General features: G+C 35.5%; 1 protein-coding gene across 2 annotated transcripts in view; it reads left to right on the top strand.

Moving 5' to 3' along the window:
- Positions 1–18,881, top strand: part of LOC141558132 (inter-alpha-trypsin inhibitor-like) — a 98,805-nt gene that overhangs the window by 47,902 nt on the left and 32,022 nt on the right. The gene's annotated exons all lie outside the window — the stretch shown is intronic.

Here is an 18,881-nt window from a genome sequence, read left to right as displayed (position 1 = left end):
TTTGTGCCCACTTAGCTTTTCAATGTCTCTAGGGTATAGATGTGTAACTAAGCTATCTCAGTGGACAGTGGTCTACTTTTTGGTGGTCCTCCAAACTTAACAAGAACAGCAACAGCAACAGACTTCTGGAAGATTCACATCTGCTTTTCATCTCCAAGAATTGGTTTCTCCAAATAGTTTCTCTTCCCTACATCTCTCCCTGAGTTAACAACATTCTCTATAAGTATTCCTGGGTTAATTTTCATTCAGCCTATCCCAAGTTTGAGTATCTTTTTAGAACCTTAAATTTTTGATCAGATCAATCTTGTGAAATATAGTTTTCTCCATCATGTTGGTAAGAAAACTGAGGTTATGAAAGGTTAAGTTATTTGTCCAGACATATCAGCCAGTAAGTATGTAAATCTTTTGATCTCAAATTGAGTGCCATACCATACTGACTTCTGGGTTTCCCCCTTCTTTTATCTCCCATAGTGCCCAGCATACTGAATATTTAGTAGGCTCTGAATAAATATTGGCTGAATTTCTGAAGCTATTCTAGTCATATGCTTTCCCTACCTTGTTTAATATCCAGGAGGTTAGACAACTTTTTTGATAACTATACTTGACATTTATTTCTTATGCCAACTCAGCCTATATTTTAGTTTGTAACTACCAAGATCTTTCTTAAAGGGACAGCAGATAATGCTTTGTCTAAATAATTTCACATTTTTACAGTGATTTCATATGGAAAGTTTGCATAAATTCTAAGAGAACTACACATATTTTTTCTTGCAGGCTGACAAGGAGCAAAAAGCTGACATATGATTAATTGATTATTAAACGTCATAGTTATCTGCTTGTGTAAGTCACAAGATATGATAGGGATGATATCCTTAACTCTGACCCCCAGCAAGTTAGGTTATGATTTACCTGAAAAAAACAAAACAAAACAAAACAAAACAAAACAAAACAAAACAAAACAAAACAAAAAAAACAACCAGAGCTGTTCTCATGATCTGATTGACCCAGAGGATGAAGACACAAGCTCTATCTTCCTTGCATCAGCTTCCTAATACCATCTAGTAACATTAATGTGAATTCTTGATCAATTAAAGGCATAAAAGGCACAACCCCATAAAGTTGGAGATCTTCAGATTTGAGGATGTCCAAATCCTTGCCTTCTAACCAGATTCATATCTATATGGAGAGAAGGGGGCCTCATCTATCTAAACTGCTAGAGTTTCTTTAATAAAGATCCTTTCTCTGTGTAGCTTCTCTTAACTGTTGAATGACCTACAAATGTCCCATTTTATCGTAATTCGAAGCTGAACTAATAGGTCATTTATAGAACCTAAGTCAAACATACCTCTAATGTAAGAACAGGGAATTTAAGAAAATTGGTACATGATAGGAAAAAAAGAAAGACAAGAGGACTGAAAGAGTTACAATTTAACATGGAAGACAAATGCAAAAGAAGAAAATGAAAACGGGGAAAAGGAACATTGAAACCAGCTAGAGTCAGGATCACTAAACGTCTTTATTCTTGATCTTTTACAGTCACGTTCAGGGGGTGAGGCTTAGCTACCTCACACATACCTTCCTCCCTCAAACACCAGGAGAGACTGAGTCAGCTTCTACGTCTCACTTCTTCTTCCTCCTCCTACTCCTCCCACACACACTTCACTTCCCCCCCCCCTTTGTCCCACCAATCAAGTCAGCACAGAACAGCTGGGGAGGGTCAACCTTCAAACAAGTTAATAGGGAACTGTCCAATTGGCAATTAGTCTCACATGCTTCATTATCCAAGTGCATTGCTCAATTCTAGCCCTTTACATCTCCCGCTTTCTTTTGTTTTAGACCACAGGTGGTCACGCCATCCCTGACTTTTCAGGGAGGTGAGAACCCCAAAAAGGAGGTGATCATGCCCCCCCTGACTTTTCAGGAGGGGAGATGAAAAGCACCAAAGAGAAGTGGGGATTTGCTAGAGGGTTTCTGGGTTGAAGGGCTTTATTAGAGACAAGCCCATCAGCATGGGAGTTATTACACAAGCACAGAGCAATAACACAGAGGCTATTAGTGATGACTCTCCCCACAGTCAGTGCAGACTCAAAGTGGTGTAACAAACAGGAATTGTACATGCAAGTAGTGATATAACAAACAATATAAATCAACATGGTATTTTAAGAGATTTCCAAAAGTCTTATAAGGAGGCTATGTAAACATCAGTCACACATACACGCCTTCTTCAGCAACCAAGAGATAGTCCAAAACCAATCTATTATCCATTGCTTCACGTGTTAGGGAATCCAATGATCCCCACTAGTTTTTGAAGTCCCACATCAGTCTTTTTATATGTTAGGGAATCCAATGATCCCTACAGGTTTTGAAGTCCCACAACAGTCTTATAATGCCTCAGAGAATCCAATGATTCCTGAGGATTTTCAAGCCCAACAGTTTTTGATGTCCATAGATCAAACGCCATAACTGCCAGGTTCTTTCAGTGGTGGGCACAGTCAGCAACGGAACCACCTGATGTTTCTTGGGTCTTCTTCATTTCAAGGGTCTGCTCCATCTCTCTCTGATGGACAAGGCATATACGGCTCGTTGGCACCCATCTGATTCCTTCTCCATATGTGGAGAAACAAGCAAACCCTCTTCCCCAAGCAGTTAACCTATCTGATCCCTTCCATTCACCACTTTCTGGATCTCCCCACATCACCTGGAGATTATCTAAAGATAGTGGAGCTGCTTGCACTGGACACTGCCCTTCCGATGGGTTATAAAACCTGTCTGCCGGAGCCAGTGCATCTTTGTCAAAAATTTAAAAATTAATGGTATAGAGAACTAAATTTAGAAATTCTCTAGGGTTACCCGTGGCTCCCCATTTCTTTTGTTTTTGGAGGAGTGTCTTAATATCTCTGTTTCTTCTCTCTACTATTGCCTGCACCTGAGGACTTCAGTGGAAGTAGGGTGTTGGCCCCACATTGAGCGCCAAAATGCTGGAACTCTGTCTTCCCAGAAATCAGCCGGAGTCAGGATCACTAAACGTCTTTATTCTTGATCTTTTACAGTCAAGTTCAGGGGGTTAGGCCTAGCTACCCCACACACACCTTCCTCCCTCAAACACCAGGAGAGAATGAGTCAGCTTCTGCATCTTACTTCCTCTTCCTCCTCTTACTCCTCCCACACACATCACTCCCCCCTCTTTGTCCCACCAATCAAGTCAGCACAGAACAGCTGGGGAGGGTCAACCTTCAAACAAGTTAATAGGGAACTGTCCAATTGGCAATTAGTCTCACGTGCTTCATTATCCAAGTGCATTGCTCAGTTCTAGCCCTTTACAGGACATGATAGATAAATCTGAAGGAGTACAACCTGGAGAAAAATGAAAGAAATGGCTTGTTTGGATAGCATCCTTAAATGGAGATTCAAGAAGCAATTCTTTGTTTTACCTTCCAGTCAGAGGGGCAGAGGGTACTTCAAACAACCAGCAAGCTTAATAATAAAATTCCTGTGATAACACACAACTTAGAAAAAAAAGTAAAAGATAAAAAACAAAATCAGAGGTACAGGAAAATATTTTTGCAAGATACTTAGATACATGAATGATCTTCAAAATATTTTTTAAAAATCCTCAGTACTGTATCCAATATATTTATCAGAGATGATGAAAGTATTGTAGCAAAGGAAATCTTTCCTCTATTCTCTTGAGTGCTTTATGTTAAAATTTGAGAACATAGTACAGGCCACATTTCACGGTTATTAAACAATTGTTATTGATCATATGACTACTTTGTAGCATAATTTAATATTCTATCTTCATGAATATCATTGTGTTTTCTTTGAAATTAATCCTTTATAATTTTATATTCTAAAGTTGTATTCATGACTTTTTTTCAGCTAGAGGCATAATGTGGGCCATATCACCAGGTGTAACTTGCAATATGGATGTCAGGCAAACACTTAATTAAAAAATCAAATCAAATCAGACAATACCAAATCAGTGTTGGCTTGGGAAGTTGGTTCTTTGAGGAAAGATCTTCTCCTCAACATTATGATGTGGAAGAACTAAAAAAAGAAAACCATAATGGAGAAGGGAAAAACAAAGTAGTCCCACTCTTGCCATGTGATCTCATTGGGGATAGAATGTTTGTCTATTACTGTATGGTTAAAATGGAAAGTAATCACAGTAATGATGTGCTTCATTGTACTGACAGATATTCTGCCATTGTTTGCAGAATGTTGTTAAAGGTATTTTAAGAAGTAACATTTTGGGAGTCTGTTATATAATATAAATGTATCATTCAATGGGGAAAAGTTCTCTTGCAAACTCTTATTAAGTTCTTCTCATATCATGTTTTATTTCATGAGATTGTCTTTGAAAAACATTCCACAAAGGCAACAGTTTGATTGAACCCCCATTCATTTTGATTCTGTTCTGCAACTAATATTAAAGAAATGTGAGGCATTTATATTTGGCTTCCCTGGGGGACAGGAGAACTTAATATTGTGGATTCCAGGTAGAGTCTAGCTTAATTTACCCAATCCAGTCAATATGTGAAATTGAAATTAGTCTTCTCCCTGCCACTAGCTTCCTATAGAGACTTGTTTCCTTCTGAATAAATTCAAGAGATCCTTTTATTCTTATTTGGGATTTAAAAAAAGCATTGAATCAAATTGAATTAATTGTAGTAAAAAGAACATTTTGTAATAAGAGTCAGAAGACCTGGATACTAGTTCTAACTCAGCAGTTAAATAGTTGTAGGACTAGGGTAAATCCCTTATTCTCTAGATAAGGGTCACTTAATCTCTGGGTACTTTTATCTGGAAAATAAGGAATTTGGAGTAGATAATCCCTGAACTCCCTTTAGGCTCTAGAATCCTTTAGTTTTATGGATTAATAGGAAAATTTCTCCTGCATAGCATTTCAAAAAGTGTTGTGGAGAAGTAATCACTGGCTTTTTGAATGTCTTTTACCTCTTTCTTCTCTTGAGTTAGGCCTAGAAATGGAAATTCACTGAACAGAGGAGGAGGTTCTTGAATAAAATGATAAAAGATCTGAGCTAAAAGAGAATTTAAGGATCCTCTTATCTCAACCTCTGTATTTTACTTTTGGAAAAACTGAAGCCACCAGGGAATAAATAACTTGCTGTCTTTAAAAAGTTTTTTTTTTTTTTTTTTTTAAATCCCCTTCCTACCAAAATAAGAAGTGACCCTGGTTTAAAAAAAAAATAAAGAAAAAAAGGAGGAGGGAATGGGACAGGTATTCGTAATGTGTCTAATGTATCTAAAAAACAACAATAACAAAATATTCTGTGCTTCTTATATAATCTCAAAATCACAGAATTTCAGGCTTGAAAGTAGGAATGTGTTGATAAAAATTTAACAACTGACTCTGAAAAAAATTTATGCATAATACATTTTAATAATCCACATTATTACCTTTTCCCCATCACTTTCTTAAGGCTAAACAATCAACGAAACAACAAATCAAGACCTTATTTAGAGTCTTAACTGATTTCCAAGCTGTAAATTCTCACAGTGAAAATTTAACAGTCAGCTCTCCTGAACCACGTAAACTAGGTCCAACATACTGTTGCCTGGAAAGGACCCAAATGGCCATCAAATCTAGCCAATACCTCTTCCCCTCACCCCCACACACATACATACACATACAACATAACTGACAAATTATTGTCAATCTTTCTCTGAAGATCTCTAGCAAAGGAAAATCCACTATCAATCAATTTTTGGACAGTTCTAATCATTAATAATTTTTTCCTTATATCAGGTCTAAATTTGTCTCTGCGATTTCCTCGCATTGGTCTAATCCCTTTTTCATACAATAGTCCTTCAAAGCATTTTTAATATCAGCCACCATGTCCTTCCTCTCTCTCTCTCTCTCTCTCTCTCTCTCTCTCTTGCTAAAGCAATTGGGGTTAAGTGACCTGCCCAGGGTCACACAGCTAGGAAATATTAAGTGTCTGAGGTCAAATTTGAACCCAAGTCCTCCTGACTTCAGGGCTGGTGAACTATCCATTGCCCCAATTAGCTGCCCCACATGTTCTCTTTTGTAAGATAAACATCCTCATTCCTTCAAGTGCTCCTTATGTGTTTTATATGACATGAACTTGAGTCTCTTTACTATCCTGACTTTCCTTCTCTGAACACTTTCTATCTTATCAATGTCTAGAACTGAACACACTACTCTAAACAATGTAACCTAAGAGAGAATACTGTCAGACCTACCACTTCTTTATTAGTGTGCCGTCTTCCTATTCACAGGGAATCTATCTCTCCAATGACATCAATCTATCAATAATACTTTTTTAATTTTTAAAAAGAAATATTTTATCTAATTTTATTATTTATAATCTTTACCTCTCAATTCCTTCCAGTGAGCAATTTTTTAAATACTTGAAAAAAATAAAAAATTTTCTTAAATATATGCATAGTCCAGCTAAATAAATTCTCATAACTTATTTAGAGATGATTATGAACCAGTTACTGTGGTAAATTCTAGGGTTCCAAAGACAAAAATGAAAAAGAAGCTTACATTCTGTCAACATATTCTTTGAATTGTGTTTCTCATTATAATGTTAATTTTGTACTGTGTCAACCACCATCATTACTGGTATAGTCTTCCTGAGGACCAATAACATACCTCTCTGATTAAGTATGCACAGAGTCTGAGTTCATGGAGCAAAATGAATATAACAAACCCATTGGGGATGGAATTGATTCCCTAAATTTGGCCTTATTAGCATACTCCTATCAGCTGAGTTAACTGGCCACAAACAGTGACCCTTGCTTATGTTTATTATCCCCCATATTCCCTGTGGGAGTCAGATGCACCAGCATCTGATATGTCTTATCACGTGCCTCATTAGGAGGGAGTCCAGTTTGGTTATATACAGCTCAGAAGCCAAAGTTTCATGATTTACTGCAAATAGAAGGGTGCAGAAAAATAGCAAGATGAGTGTTTAGGTTACAAACACAATTGTTTAGTGTAGGCAAGAATATGACATTTTGTGAATTCCATGTCTGGAGAAAGAAAAAGGCACAAACATAATTGTATGTGTTAGCACCCACATCTGGGTATATACTTTCACTATGCATTTCGTCTTTTGCTAATGCTTTATAAGACTGCCTCATTTGCATTCATAAGAGATCAAAAGCATACTGCTATCATAATTTTGTACTAAATAATGTGTCATGTCAAATAATAGGTTCTGAGGAAAGAACAAGGGACTAGAAATTGACAGATCTGGCTTCTTGTTCAGGATAGTCATTGTTTAACTATGTGACCTAATGGAAAATTTCACTTGAGTTCTTAGACAACACTTGTCCTATCCACCCCACAGAGCTGTTGAAAGGATCAGAATAGATGTAGAAGTACTGTAAACATTTTAATAGCAATGATTGAGGAGATGAAAATGGGCCAAACTTAGACATCACATGATCTGAGCTTGTCATTTCACTGTCACTTGCTGACTGTGTGACCTTGTATAAGTCACTGCATCTTAGTTTCCTATAAAATAGTGGGGTTGGGCTACCTGCCCACTGAGGTGCCTTCTAGTTCTGATGTTATGATTGGGTTATTTTTCAAACTGAAACGCTAGATTTTGACATTAGACATAACCAAAAGGAGTTTTGTTTTTTTTTTTTTTAAGTTGCTTTTTGAGGTTTTATTGTTTCATTGTCTGTCACAAATCCCATGAGAGATATTATGTGACATAATTTAACATTGTTTCTGTTACTGAACATCAGATGAAGGGGCAATGTTCTAAATTTATAGCTACTTTGTTTCACCATCAATGATGACGGATAGGATTTATAGCAATAAGCTTTGAGTTCCTCAAAGTCAGAAACTTGATTAACAGCTTGTCACATGGGCAATTCAGTATTTATGGTTAGGTACAAATCATTGGTACTACAAAGAGAAATAGACTCCCATGAGCCATCTCAAAGGGAAAGTAGTAGAAACAGATTCCCTACCACAAGCTCTGTACCCATAGTTTCCAGACTATTGATATTACCTAACTGACATTTAACCCCAGAGATAACTGTTTAATCCAATTCCCCTGATCAAACTTTTATTGAGCCCCTATATGGAACGCACTGTACACTTTTTTGGAGGAGTTATTTTGCTATTAATATCACTTTTGTCAATATTGTTCAGGATACATATCCCTCCTCTAATCCTATCCCATGAGTCAATAATCTCCCCTTCCTGATGAGGAGGTAGAGAAAAACTCTGGTTTGGGAACCATTTCCCTTAGAGATTTCTAGGTCATGAATCCTACTCAACAAAGTTCAATTCACCAAATATTTTAAGTGCTAGCTATGTACAAAGCACTGTGCTAAACAGCAATGAAGCCAAAAATGAAACAGTCTCTGCCTTCAAAGAGCTTATATTCTATAGTGGAGGTGGAGGTGGAAATGGAAGAGTGGTGATATTTATACAAGTATTAGGAGTGAGTCTGACACTGACATCCTGTTAGTTCAAGTGACTGAAAAAGGTACTCCTAAGTCACCACACAGACAATAAAAGGAAGTTTATTTAGACCTAACATGGCAAAGATATGCCACAAGGATACAGTTCTTCCATCTCCAGATAGCTGACTTCTGTGGAGCAAAGCAGGATGTGGTCTTTCTTTGTTTTTAGACGTATACCAAGTCAAAAAGGCACTGATCCCCTAAGTGTATGGTGACCAGGAAGTTACATTAACACAGCCAAAGGTCATGACAGAGTTATGTCAATGGAGAACAGGGCTCAATCTGTGTGCAATCTCCTCCCCATTCCCCATCCCAATTGGGTCAATCATATCCTGGTTTTTATCATATTTTAAGAAAAATTTAGTTTAACTTATGTTCAGGGAAGATGGGAGCAGGAGGAACACTGATAGATACTAGTCCTTCCATAACAAGTAAGTAAATATAAGCATTTGTTGTTAAGTTTGCATATGATAAACATCCTATTATTAAATTACATAATTATAATTACATAATTTTATAATATATTTGCATGTAATAAGTAATGCAAAGTAATTTCTAAAGAAAGAAAGTGCTAATAACTGGAGAATTATGAAAGTCTTTATATAAGAAATGACAGATAAACTATGCTTTGAAGGAAATCATGAGGCAAAGATGACCAGGCAAGTGCATTCCAGATTTGAGAAATTATTTGTGCAAAGACATGTGACTAGGAGAGGAAATGCCATGTACTGGGAGCAGCTAGTAAGACAGCATAACTAAAACAAAGGTTATGCAAAGGGAAATCATGTGAAATAAGATTGGAAGAGTAGGAGGAAGCCATCTCATGATGGTGATTTTATATTTGATCTTAAAGACAATAAGGGATGAATGAAGAGCCTTGAGTTGGGGGGGGCAGGAGAGAGTGAAGATCATATAATTAGATATGTGTTTTAGTAATATCAATTTGGCAGATCTGTGGTGAATAAATTAGAGAAAGGAAAAGCAGGAGCCAGGAAAACCAGATGAAGATTCTTGCCATAAAAAAGGAAAATCATCCATCTTAGAAGAGGGGGACCAAAGGTAATCTTTTCTCTTCCACTAATCTTGCGAGCTCTTAGACATATTCATAGATAGCCTATTAAATAATCCAACTCCAAATTTAATCATACTTGTTCCTAATTAAACTGATTAAATACATGAAATTTTCTTTAATTCCTCTTTCCTTCCACTCCATTTGAGTTGACACCTTTCTATTGACCATAATTTTATGCCCATGGATGCTTATAGCCATATTTCTTATACCTATATAGCTGTCCTATATCTCATTCCCACTGAGCCCAAAGTTTTGGTTTTGGGCTTTTTAATTAATTTCTAATTAAGCTGATAAGCCAAACAATAACAAATAATTTGCTAAGCACTCACAAGATTTCTAGGCACTGTGCTAGCCAGGGATTCAAAAAAGATACAATTTCTGTCTTCAGTTGATTTATCATGACCCTGATAAAGAATAACGTTTTTTTAAAAAAGGCCGTTCTTCGTTCTAGAATTCTATGATTCTAAAGAGAAAAAGATTGTTATTACAGCTCCATCACCTTTATCTCTAATGTCACTATTCTTTATATCAGCACTATTATTCTTATTGTCCATTTTAGATATTATCTCAACATGGCTTACTGAACATGCATCAGGATAAAGTTATTCAGCCAAGCAAAAAACATTTATTAAACATCACGGGCCAAGCAAGGTTTGCAGTATTACCATTTGCTATAAATTTGTGTATGTATATATTGCACATATATGTATTTGTAGGCATATATGTGTGTGTATTATATGTATTGCACATGTGTATAATGTAGCAACTATTCAGATAGAATGCTGACCTTGTCTTACTCTTCCATTTCATTAAATGCTCTTTGCTTTGGGCTAATTGTGTCCTCTACTTGACTATTAAATAAATATTTAATGTAATTAATATTCCTGTCAGAGGTCTGATGAATTATACTTTTAGAAGTGCCAATCCAAAGAATATCCTGAATCTGGGATAGCCATCTTCTACAAGATCCATTCTAGGAGTTGGAGAATGTGGCTAAACACTGCATTGTTAGGAAGACATGGGTTCAAAACCTGCCATTGATACTTAGAAGCTATGTGACACTTGGCAAGTCACTTAATCTCACTGAGCCTCAGTTTCCTCATTTGTAAAAAGATAATAGTACTTGTGTTTACCTCATAGGGTGATTATGAGGATCCATACAAAAGTATGTGTAAAGCATTTTGCTTGAGAAATGCTTAATGTTTTGTTTTGTTTTGTTTTTAATAAAAAGGTTCCTATCTTTATGGATAGGACTCAGAAGTGGACTGTGCATTTGTTATCTGAGGAAAAGCCCATCTAAGTTTGGAGAGACTCATGTTCCTAGATGTATAGATTCTTTGATAGAGAACTCATGAATGATCTAAAGAATACAAGCAGCTGCCTTATTCACTGGTGGAGAGAATATCCACATGGATCAAGGGATCACAGATTTAAAGTTGAAAGTGACATAAGAAATAAATCTATTAGAGAGCAGTAAAGAGCTGAACCAGCTACACCCAGCGAAAGAACTCTGGGAGATGACTATGAACCACTACATAGAATTCCCAATCCCTCTATTTTTGTCCGCCTGCATTTTTTATTTCTTTCAGAAGCTAATTGTACACTATTTGAAGTCTGATTCTTTTTGTACAGCAAAATAACTGTTTGGACATGTATACATATATTGTATTTAACTTGTATTTACTTCCTATAAATACAACATATTTAACATGTATTGGTCAACCTGCCATCTGGGGGAAAGGGTGGGGGGGAGGGGAAAAGTGGGAACAAAAGGTTTGGCAATTGTCAATGCTGTAAAATTACCCATGCATATATCTTGCAAATAAAAAGCTACAATAACAAAAAGAAAGAAATCTATTGGTATAGTCCTCCTTCCATTTTATAGATGAGAAAAATGGAGGCTTGGAGAAATAAAGTTAATTTTTGCTCATAGTTAACTAGGCAGCAAGTGAGGGTCAGGATTTAAATTCAGAACTTCTCATTCCAAATCCTATATTCTCTCTACTGTCCCACAGATTTTTAAAGTATGGAAATATTCAAGTAAAGGTAACATAATATCAAAAGGTTTGGCAATTCCCAGTGCTAATGATCTGCTTTGCAACTGCCAGGTGGGCTCTGTGCCATCAATCTTGCTCTGGATATCTTTGCATAAGATGCTACTCGAAGCTTTCCCCTGGGTCTGCTACCTCCTGTTTCCACATCACAGGAATTCTTATTTTTCTTGACCAGAAACATTTGTTATGGGCAATGCAGGGAAGAGAGCTTACTTATACAATTCCCCCTATGTCTCTGTAACTGTATCCTCAGGAACTTACTGCTTCCTGTCAGGAATGATTACACTTTGTAATGGAGATAGGGGTTTTTCAAATCAGCTGTTCAGTGAAAGACCTACTCTGCCAGCACAATGACAGATGGTACTTAACTACTGCAGTCCCTTAAGTGAGCAGCAATCCTTGGTTATTATGAACTTGGGAGGCAAGCAAGCTTGTTTCTGCAGAAAGAGAAAAATAGCAAAGACCAAAAAAAAAAAAAAAAAAAAAAGACCTGCCAAACCTTAAATGTTTAAGGCTTATCATTGAAATGAAATTCTCACTTCTTCTTTAGGAAATCCACAATTCTTAGCCTAATCTTCCACAGTCTACTCCCATCCTTTCCTGCTGTACTTCCCACTAATTAATAATAATAACTAACATTTATATAACACCTATTATGTGCCAGGTATTATGCTAAAAACTTTTTTTTTTTTAACAAATATTATCTCAACTGATCCTCCCCAAAATCCTGGGAAGTAGGTCCCATTTTACAGATGAAGAATGAGGTAAATAGAGATTAAATGACTTGCCCACGCTCACACAGCTAGTAAGTATCTATGGCTGGATTTGAACTCATCTTCTTAACATGGACCTTCCTGACTTCCTGACATTGAATGAATGGTGAATGAGGAAGCAATATAGAATTGAAATAAGCTCAATTAAAAATGCTTGGGGTTCTGGGATTTTGAGTGTTAGTCTAGAATTAGCTTGAAGATCTTAGCAAGAGCTATGCTTCAGGGTCCTAAAAGTCTATTAAAAGGGTCTCAGAAGTGACTTGGAGACATCACTATCCAAACCCTTTGGTATAGCTTAAATAGTTTTTCAACTGAAAGACTGACTTATCATGGATATAATATGTAAATAGGTAGGTAAATAAATGACAAATTGAGGAAAGAAAGAACACTAAAAACTATATTTGGGATTCTTGATCTTTTTTTTTTGCTATAATGGACCTCTTCGCAGATTGGTATCTGTTTAAAGATAATATTTTTAAATGTATAAAATACATAAGAATATAAATGAATTTTAAAAATATATATTTAAAAATTCATGGAATTCTCAGGATAAGAATGAGAGAGGTATCAATGAAATTTCCTATAGAAGGTGACTCATGCAGAAACTATAAGGAAAAAAGAATATGAAAGAATAAAAGTCAGGAAAGAGTCTTTGACATGTCCTTTAATGTCTATGCAATCCCTGTTGGGTATTCTAAAATTTGAAGTACTACCTGGGAATTAGGTATTCCTTTGATTTTGTTAAGTGTTATCAAATGTAGTTATTTAATAATAAAGTTACAAAGTTCTAAGAGGAAGCATAGAGATTCACCTCAACGGCTATTAAAGATCATTGTACCATATTGATCAAAAGGATTACCAAAAGTTTTTATACAGTATTGACTTACATTGGAAACTTTCTCCACAGTTACACACAATATGGGGAAATAGAAACATAGATTCATAGATGAAAAGTCACTCAGGAAATCAGATTTCCAGAATTGAAGTCCTTTGCCACAGTGAGATCTCACCTGTTCTCTCTTCTTCTCTTACATTTCAACACAATCTCCATTAACAGTGAATAGGCCAGTTTAAAGAATACCAGTCCAAAGGCTTAGTCTAATTATCCTTTTATAAGCTTTCCTACTACAGACGGCCATACAATGAGGAAGAAACTAAAGTTGCCACCTTTCTGCCCTCACAGTTAAACTGCCTTATCTATGTGATTGTGGTGAATCTACAGTGCCCTTGAGGATAAGTCCATTCCTAAGAAACTCTAGGTTCCAGGCCCATCCCTAGAAGGTTCAGTTCAGGAAAAATTACCTCATTCCCTGACCCACCCTTTTCTTCTTGAACAATTAGAAAAAAGTGAAGCCAGTTAAAAATAGATGGAATAAAAATGTTCATACACTTTGATCTAAGATTGAATTTTAAGTTATACACTCCATGTATGTCAGGGATAAAAAGAAAGGTCACATATACACCAAAATATTTACAGTAGCACTTTTTGTCAAATCAAAGAACTGGAAATAAAGTTGATTCCCATTTACTGGGTAATGGCTAAACAAACTGTGATACGTAAATGTAATGATTACTGTACTTTAAGAATCAACAAATATGATGAATACAGAGCATAGAAAGACTTACATGATGAAAAGTAAAGTAAGCAGACCCAAGAAAATAATATGCACAATGATGATAATGCTATAAATAGAAGGAATAACTACAAAACAATAGAAAATGAATGTTGCAAAATTACAAAGAAAAAGTTTGGTCTCAAAGAAGAGAAATGAAAAGATAATTCACCCTATTCCTCTGGCTGCCCTTTTACATCCTTGACTCCTTTGTGGAGGTAGGGGATACAGAGATATGAAATATTGCATGTAAGATTATAGGATGATCAATTCTTTTAGACATGACTCTTCTCAATAGTGAGATGATTCATACCAGTTCCAATGGTCTTATGATGATTAGAGCCATCTACACCAAAAGAGAGGTCTGTGAGAACTGAGTGTGGATCACAACATAGCATTTTTACTTCTTTTGTTGTTTGCTTGAATTTTACTTTCTTTCTCATTTCTTTCCTTTTTGATCTTTTTTTTTCCTTGTGCAGCAAGATAATTGTATAAATATATATGCCTATATTAGATTTACCATGTTTAGTTTGGTTTTTTTTTTTCTATATTTTTACCATGTTTAACATATATAGGATTACTTGTTATCTAGCGAAGAAGGTGGGGGGAAGTAGAGGAAATTGGAACACACGGTTTTGCAAGGGCTGATATTGAAAAATTATCCATGCATATGTTTTAAAAATAAAAAGCTTCAACAAAAATTTAAAAAAAGAAATATTGCATGTGTTCTTATATTTTTTTATAATGGATTAATTAATTTTGCTGATTTTTCCTTGTTCTTGTAAATAAATTCTGTGTTATATGGGATAACTCTCCGGGAGGGACAAAGAAGAGATAAAGGAAGAAATTTAGGTGATATAAAGCAAAATGTATCAATAAAATTTATTTTAAATAAAAGGTGTCATATATACTAAGATATATGTTATAGCTTTTTGTCATATCAAAGTATTAGAGGCAAAGTAGGTGTCCATTGATTGATTTGGAAATGATTAAACAAGTTGGCACATGAATATAATGTAAATAGGTAATAGAGGCAATGATCTCCATTTGTTACTAAAAAAAAAAAAAAAAAGATTAAAAAATTTCAACAAAGGAAAGATCATATTTGAGTACTTGAAGCAAGTAACTTTCCTGGAGTCACATAGCTAGGACTCCTGACTTCAGGGTTAGTACTCTATCTACTGTACCACCTAACTGCCTCAAAATTTTTAAATCTTTTTTAAGTACCAGATCATTGCCTCTGTTACCTGTACACTAACGAAAATTCTGACTAGAAGACGGATTAAGAACATAGGGGGAAAGGACAAAAAAGGAAAAGAAAAGAAAAATGGAATTTGGAGAGGAAAAAAGAGGAAGAATAAGAAATATAGGAATACAGATAGGTATATGGGAGAGTTGTGTGATTAAAAAAAAATAAACTCAATCACTCTTATATAAAGAATCCTTCATTATCATAGTTTGGCTACTGCTACTTTGGAGTATCAATTTCTAAAGGATAGGAACATCAACTCTATCATTCCTCTCTGGTTGTTAGTATGACCAAATATTAAAGGATCAGAACCTGAAGTTATAGACTTCAGAGGCTATCTAATCCATTTTTACATACTTAGAAAGTGAAGCTGAAGTTAAATGATTGGCCCAAGGTCACACAGGGAGTAAGAAGAAGAGTTAAGATTTGAACTTAAGTCCTCATTGTACCATGGTAAGGTTAGTAATAAAACTAACATACTTTAGCACTTTAAGGATTTGTAATTTTTCCAGCAAATGGTTCTTCTTCTACCAATGAGATGGAGATCTTATTGGTCCATAATTTATTTGATGGTGTTTAAGTATATTTGAGGCCAAAAAAACCTATCACCCTTAACTCATCATATGTTTGAACTTTAAATCAACACACTAACTTGTATTTTTATTACTTAGAGGTATTTTCCCCTTAAAATTTCCTTTCTTCCTTTTTACTTTCTCTACATTACCTTTTTAAATCAGTTGCTCATATTGTCCCTAGAAGTTTATCTGGAAACATCATGTCACATGTCATGAACATCTTTCAGCATCTGGCCCAAGAACCAAATAGAATCCCAAATGGATAGGTTTCATCTGTGCAGGGAGACCAAGGAAATGTCATGTGTGTGTATGTATATATATATATATATATATATATATATATATATATATATATATATATATATATATATATATATATATATGTCATATATAAGATATAATACTTAATATATTAATATTTAGTCTAGTATATCTTCATCCTCATCTTCAATTACTCAGATAGAAGTATGATCTCATGATGAGATTTAGGAGTTTCTTCCATCAATGAAGATTGTAGTTCATTTGTGTCTATCCCATGCTATATAACTCTTGCCCAAATCCTCCTATACTTCTCTCTCTAGTGGATCTGCCTACCATACTAGAGGCTTTCCCCTGCCATCATGTGAGGGACACTGGAGCTTTTTGGCTGTCTGCCACCTATAATTTTTGCCATGGGACCAGTCTATCTTCTCTTCCTATCATACAGTTCCTTACTGACACCTTCTATTCCTTTTCACCTAGATTCATTCATTATGTTATATCCTGCTTACATCATAGTCATCATAATTGCTGATTTTTTTAAACCATTATAAAGTTTTCAAATTCTTTTCATATACATTATATTGCTTGAGTCTCACAACAAATCTGTGAGGTAGGTGCCATATGTATTATGAAATCCATTTTTCAGATGGAGAAACGGAATCTCAAAGAGTTTACATCTTCTGACTCCAAGTACAAGATCCAGTACATTATGAATGAACACACTGACTTCCCTTTGAGGTCTCTTAGTAACTATAAACACTGAGATGTGCAATTCAGCAAGTCTAATTTTTCTCTTTCCTCAGTTTCAAATTCTGTCCAATCTAATGGTTGAACATTATTTAATATGTCAAAAATGTAAGTCCATCAATTATTATATCTTGAAATTGACATAGTACCCCATCCCACCTAAGATAATTTTTTGGCACTTAAACCAAATACAAAAAAGTATAACCAGTGAAACAAATTGTGCCAGTATATCTTAAAGCTTTGCCTGGTAAATTGCCAAAGTGGAGGCAGTCACCTCATGGAACCTCCCTTTGTCTCACTCTCCACTTTGTGGTTTTTCAAGATTCCAATCAGGTAGAAGGTAGAAGAGTGAAACCAGCAGAGTTGACTTCCCTGTATCACTCAAAGCTTCTATTGTTAATATTCTGCTCCTTGCCATCCCTTATGAAGTCAGAGAGTTCATAGTTGACATTTCCCCCATTGAAATTAAAATGGCTCATTTTCAAAAAGTTTCAGGGACACCTGAGGTCTTAGGGATATAGGAAAAAAGAACACAAACTGTAGGATCAAAAGAACTGGATTAGCATCCTGTTTCTATTACTTACTGATGAAGGTACCTTCATCTCTCTGGGCCCCCTCTTGCTAACCTTGGGTGCTAATCCCCACAAAGGTCAAAGCAGCAAGCTGACCAGTTTCTAACCTGGTGTTTGACCCCAAAAGGCCATTTTCTCTAATCTCTTTTCAGCTTCTAAAATCCTATTATTCTGTGGATTAATAGGAAAACTGGCCCTCCCTTGATTGCATTTCAAAAAGCAATGGCTAGACGCCATAAAATGGAATTCTAATCTTAGCCAGCATTCCCTTTCCTGGAGGAAATGAGGAAATTGAAATCTACAAGATTTAAATGGCTTGCATTCAGAGAAAAGATTATGGGGACTGAATGTGGATCACAACATAATATTGTCACTTTTTTGATTGTTGTTTGCTTGCTTATTGTTTCTCATTTTTCTTCCCTTTTGATCTGATTTTTCATGTGCAGCAAGATAAACATGGAAATATGTTTAGAAGAACTGTATATGTTTAATCTATACTGGATTACTTGCTATCTGGGGGAGAGGAAAGATAGGGAAAATAATTTGGAATACAAGGTTTTGCAAAGGTGAATGTTGAAAATTACCTTTATATGTTTTTTGAAAAATAAAAAACTATTATCATTTTTAAAAGACTTAAATGACTTGCCCAAAGTCACAAAATTAGTTAATGGCAGAAGGAGAATGAAAGAAGAAGTTCTAACTCCCAGTCTAGTACTTTTTCACAGAATAGACTTCACATTGAAAATGAAACTTGCTTAAACTAAGAAAGATTAATAGATTTTAAATAACTATAAGTAATAGAGACAGCCATTTCAGCTAGGAAGGGAATAAGAGCACCAAAAATGGTTTAGAGACAAGAATGAGTATAGAGACCTTTAGTGATAGAGACAGCCATTTCAGCTAGGAAGGGAATAAGAGCACCAAAAATGGTTTAGAGACAAGAATGAGTATAGAGACCTTTAGTGAGCACCCCCAGCTTTTTATTTGGTATGATTACCTATTCTTGTGAGCTATATAAAGCTCATTAAAGCTAATATAAAGGAATACATCAATGATGGTGGTGGAGTGCTTTGGTATATAGGCCAAATAAGTTTCCTAAGTATTGATTCTACCTCTGAGATTAGCATCAAAAACTAATTTTTTAAATACTAAAAGATATAGGTGTCAACTCTGAGTTGGAAGGGGAGAGGACAAGAAGCAGATATAAAGTAAACATCTGAGACAGAAACATGACAGTGAGATTGGGTTAGTCAAGGTTCACTCACAAAACTGGGCAAAGAAACAAGCAAGAAGCTACTAGACCAAACAAGTCAGGCTACCTCTAAGTATTGTAGTTCAAGGAAAAGCAGCTGGTAAGGTACCTTGCCTTATTTTTATTACTCATGCAGAAGTAGTGGACGTGAATAATGAAGTGAAAGGCAAGGTGGTAGTCAAAAGGTCAGATGGGTGAGCATGAAATAAGAGACTCATAGAAAATAAAGGCATAA

Source organism: Sminthopsis crassicaudata, chromosome 2, assembly GCF_048593235.1.
Source record: "Sminthopsis crassicaudata isolate SCR6 chromosome 2, ASM4859323v1, whole genome shotgun sequence".
NCBI classification, from domain to species: domain Eukaryota; kingdom Metazoa; phylum Chordata; class Mammalia; order Dasyuromorphia; family Dasyuridae; genus Sminthopsis; species Sminthopsis crassicaudata.
Note: the sequence above shows the minus strand (reverse complement) of the source record. Positions and strands in the feature narration are given on the sequence as shown.